We start from the raw sequence: 4923 nt of genomic DNA, 5'->3' as shown, positions 1-4923 counted from the left end.
TGTCAAGTGGGTTGAATGTCACGTGGGTTGTATGTCATGTTATTGTATGTCATGTGGGTTGTATGTCATTTGGGTTGTATGTCATGTGGGTTGTATATCATGTGGGTTTGTATGTCATGTGGGTTGTATGTCTTGTGGTTGCATGTCATGTGGGTTGTATGTCATGTGGGCTGTATGTCATGTGGGTTGAATGTCATGTGGTTGCATGTCATGTGGGTTGTATGTAATGTGGGTTGTATGTCATGTGAGTTGTATGTCATGTGTGTTGTATGTTATTTGGATTTTATATCATTTGGGTTGTATATCATGTGGGCTGTATGTCATGTGGGTTGTATGTCATGTGGGTTGTATGTAAATTGGGTTGTATGTCATGTGGGATATGTCATGTGGGTTGTAGGTCATGTGAGTGTATTGTCATATGGTATGTATGTCATGTGAAATGTATGCTATGAGGGTTGTATGTCATGTGGGTTGTATGTCATGTGAAATTATGTCATGAGTATTGTATGTCATGTGGGTTGTATGTCATGTGGGTTGAACGTCATGTGGGTTGAATCTCATGTGGGTTGCATGTCTTTTGGGTTGTATGTCATGTGGGTTGTATGACAAGTGTATTGTATGTCATGTGGGTTTTATGTCATGTGGGTTGTATATCATGTGGGTTGTATGTCCACGGCTTTTATGTCATATGGGTTGAATGTCGTGTAGGTTGTATGTCATGTGGGTTGTATGTCATGTGGGTTGTATGTCACATGATTGTATGTTATTTGCGTTGTATGTCATGTGGATTGTATGTTATGTGTGTTGTATGTATCGTGGGTTGTATGTCACGTGGGTTGTATGTCACGCTGGTAGCATGCCACGTTATTTGTTTGTGACTTGACAGAATGCCACGTGTGTTATTCTTAACGTGGGTTTAAAAACTGAATGAGTCACTCGTTTACGATCAATAGATTTTCAATTTACACGTGCGCTTTAATTTGCTGTGTTTGCGTAATCGTATCTCAAGTCAGCGTTTTTAATACCTCTACAAAACTACGCTGATCAAAGTACACATCGTCTGTTTTAAATTATAAAGAAACAATAGAAATATGGCTGTATTCTGATAACATTGCACCTTCTTCAGCTTTGATCACTTTAAAGAACAGCACATCCCCTTTCTTTAGGTAAACAACTAGCGATGTCCCAACACTGTTGTTGGAAAATTCAACCGCTATGCTCTTTCTCAGACTTGGCGCTTGTTTCATCTCTTGAACGTACATTCCAATCTCTATCAATGTGTCCTCCGTCTCATGAAGAGTTACACTGATAAGGTACGCGCCATCCTCAGGGGAGACAAATCTTCCGGATTCTTTGTTAAAATGGTGCCCGTTGTGTTGGTATATGGATGATGACGTCAGCAGTGATCCGGCTGTTGCGACCGTTTTGTTCCGAATGAAAATCTGGCAATTGTACCTGTGGTTTATCCGTTTTTCTGTTTTGAATTAAAATGCAATTCAATTGAAATGTATTATTTGCATTGGGTATGAAGGCATAATATGTTTATAGATACCAAATTAGAGTATCGATTTTCATTTTCTAAAAATCTAAAAACTAGGTTATATATATATATATATATATATATATATATATATATATATATATATATATATATATATACATACATACATAATAAATACATGTGATTACTACTTCGTTTCAAAACTGTTTTTAAAACTGCTTTAATCAAAATAAAGGAAGTCTAATTACCAGTTTTGGACGACAAAATGTGCAGCTGGAAAATAAAAAAAATACATTCTTTTATTTATGGTCAAGTTTTTTGTTTTCCTTCATTAGGTTAAGAGCGAGGATTTGAGACGAGACTGCATGTAATATCCGTCTACAGCAGGGGTCTCCAAACTACGGCCCGCGGGCCTGATGCGGCCCTCGAGGTCCTCTCATCCGGCCCGCGAAGATCTTTTTGTCCCAAGGGAAAAATCGCTTGTTGGTGATGGCTGAGGAACTTTGTCTAGAAAAATCAAAAACATGCCGGGAAGAAATTGGCCCCCGAACTGAAATTTGATAGTTAATGCGGCCCTCGGACTGAAATTTGATAGTTAATGCGGCCCTCGGACTGAAATTTGATAGTTAATGCGGCCCTCGGACTGAAATTTGATAGTTAATGCGGCCCTCGGACTGAAATTTGATAGTTAATGCGGCCCTCGGACTGAAATTTGATAGTTAATGCGGCCCTCGGACTGAAATTTGATAGTTAATGCGGCCCTCGGACTGAAATTTGATAGTTAATGCGGCCCTCGGACTGAAATTTGATAGTTAATGCGACCCTCGGACTGAATAGTTTGAAGACCCCTGGCATACAGCATGAGGTTTAGTTAAGTGACAAAAGGCTAGAACGGGTCAGACACAGGTTTGGACTGGAGATTTTAAAAGGGGCCCCCTAACATTTTTAAATTTTTATTTTGCATTTTCCACCATCAAAGCCTGATGATCCTTTTTAGCTTGATCGGAATTTGATGTGGAAAAAAAGGACTTGATCTGATTGTTGTTTGTTTTTTGGAGTTGCCTCTCCTTGAAAAGTTGCTGTCTTGAGGCTCGTTAGCAGGGGACAGCCACTCTTCTAGGAGAGACAACTCCAAAATCAAACAACTGCTGCCTCGTACTTTGTTAGTTTGTTCTTGGTTGGGCAAAGGCTATGGAAGCAAAACCAAAAAGAAAAGCAGGCTGAGATCGGAGTCAATGTCCTCAATGGCGCATAACCAGTTGACACGTAATCCTTAATTGTGATGGAGGGTATCCCTTCCAACACTAAAATTAAGAACGAAGAATAAGAAAGAACGTATAGAAAATATGTCTAAAACGGACGCTGTAAAAATAAAATACCTTTCTAACACTCGTGTCCATGGTGGTTAAGATATTCTTTAATATCTGCACCTGTGATTCTAGCGGCTGAACTCGACTTGACAGAATGAAGCAGGCTGTTCCAAACTTTCAAATTGAAATATAAGAAATTATATTTTTAAATAATAATAATAAAATAACTGCAATGGTAATTAGTATGAGTATAATAAAAGTATTTTATATTTAAATAATACATTCATTTTTAACATATCGTGCGTAAGTTAGCATTTTTAAAAAGAAAATAAGGATTTTTTTTAATTATGAAAAACAATAATAATTTCAAAATAGTTAAAACTAACCTTCAAATTTATGTTTGCGGTAATTTTTTTCACTAAAGCTGAACACACATTAGTAAAACTCGCAGACAATGTTGTGTTGTGTGCTTTCAGCTATGTCAAGTCATCTCTTGCATTTTCCAACTGCTCTTTGACTTTAGGTAGATCCTCCATGTGTTTCTTTACATCAGTCAAACAACGATTCGTTTTAGATAATTCTTTCCTCAGCTCATTAATATTTGATTTCGCTTCCTCTGAAGGTTCTAACAATTTAATTGTTTCGCCAATTTCTTTTAACAATTTGCCTTGTTCTTTTGTTTGCGATTATAATTTTTTATATTTCTTGGTTAATGTTTCTTGTTTACTGTTCAACCGCCCGTAATTTTCTTCTTGTTTTTTCGTAAAATCGGCATTTTCTTTTTCTTTTTTCTTTTCTTTGCTTTTTATTTGATTTGTGTTTTCGTGTAACGAAGCAATGTCTTCTTCAGCCTTCTCCATTCTGTTGAGCAATTGCTGTTTCAAATCTAAAAAAATTTAAAAAGAATGAATTACCATTATAAATAAAATACAGCCATAAAGTATACGAAGTGACTACTCGGAAAAAGATTTTTCGCCCCAGCGTCTCCGCCTCGTATCTTGTTCCGGCTAGAATCGGCCTAAAGTATATTCCATGCGACAAGTGCTCAAGTTTGCTTGACATAATTATGTAGTCTGATTTTAGATATGGTATTGTGTATATCCATGAATATATTGATCTATGAACGATGTAAAGATGTAAACGAACATATAAATAAAGCTGTGGCTGTTGGAATGGATATGGGTGAGGGGTGTGGGTGTGGGTAGTGGTATAAGTATGGGTATAGGGCTGGTAAGTAGGTCACCAACCAGTTCTACGGCTCAATCAAACTTGCATGCATAAGCCATAGAACTGTTTGTTGACCTATTTACCAGCCCTACAGGTATAGGTAAAGGTAAAGGTAAAGGTAAAGGTATAGGTATAGGTATAGGTATAGGTATGGGTATGGGTATGGGTATGGGTATGGGTATGGGTATGGGTATGGGTATGGGTATGGGTATGGGTATGGGTATGGGTATGGGTATGAGTATGGGTATGGGTATGGGTATGGGTATGGGTATGGGTATGGGTATGGGTATGGGTATGGGTATGGGTATGGGTAAGGGTATGGGTATGGGTATGGGTGTGGAGTTGGGATTGGTATTTAGATTTTGATTGGTATTGGGATAAGATACAAAGTTGGAAATGAATATAATTACATATATATGTAAAAGACAATATTTTTAGAAAAATAATTTATTTACCTGCTAATTGCCGAATACGTTCGCTTAATTGATCAGTTAATTTTGAATTTATTGATCTTTCAGCGTCTGAGCATTTTTTCTCTGGGTAGGGAAAAAAATGCACGATCTCATTGGGGTCACACCCATTTTGATTGTGATCTACAAATACATTATATAATGTTAACTTTCATAAAAATAGTATAGGTTTATCAATGCTCAATTTTGTAGATTTTATAAATGTATTTATGGCACAACGAAAAATAACATTGTTTTAGCTAAAGGATAATGCTTTCATTATTTAAAAAAAAAATTAAAACAGTATTTATTGACATTCGACAAGCGGCTAGAACTAAATGTCTCCATATGTTAAAATTCATGTTAAAAATGAAAAAAAAAATGCGTTTTCACATATAACGTTACATTCATTAATATTGAAAGTTCTAACCCTTAC

General features: G+C 36.5%; 1 long non-coding RNA gene across 1 annotated transcript; it reads right to left on the bottom strand.

Moving 5' to 3' along the window:
* Positions 1 to 2890: 2890 nt before the first annotated feature.
* LOC131929014 (uncharacterized) lies at positions 2891 to 4625 on the bottom strand. Its single transcript, XR_009383875.1, has 3 exons — positions 4494 to 4625; positions 3198 to 3697; positions 2891 to 2985 (listed from the first exon to the last, which is right to left on the bottom strand). It is a non-coding gene; the product is annotated as an uncharacterized LOC131929014 (long non-coding RNA).
* Positions 4626 to 4923: the final 298 nt, after the last annotated feature.

This window comes from Physella acuta, unplaced genomic scaffold, assembly GCF_028476545.2.
Source record: "Physella acuta isolate Inbredline_101_S28 unplaced genomic scaffold, ASM2847654v3 ptg001583l, whole genome shotgun sequence".
Taxonomy (NCBI): domain Eukaryota; kingdom Metazoa; phylum Mollusca; class Gastropoda; family Physidae; genus Physella; species Physella acuta.
Note: the sequence above shows the minus strand (reverse complement) of the source record. Positions and strands in the feature narration are given on the sequence as shown.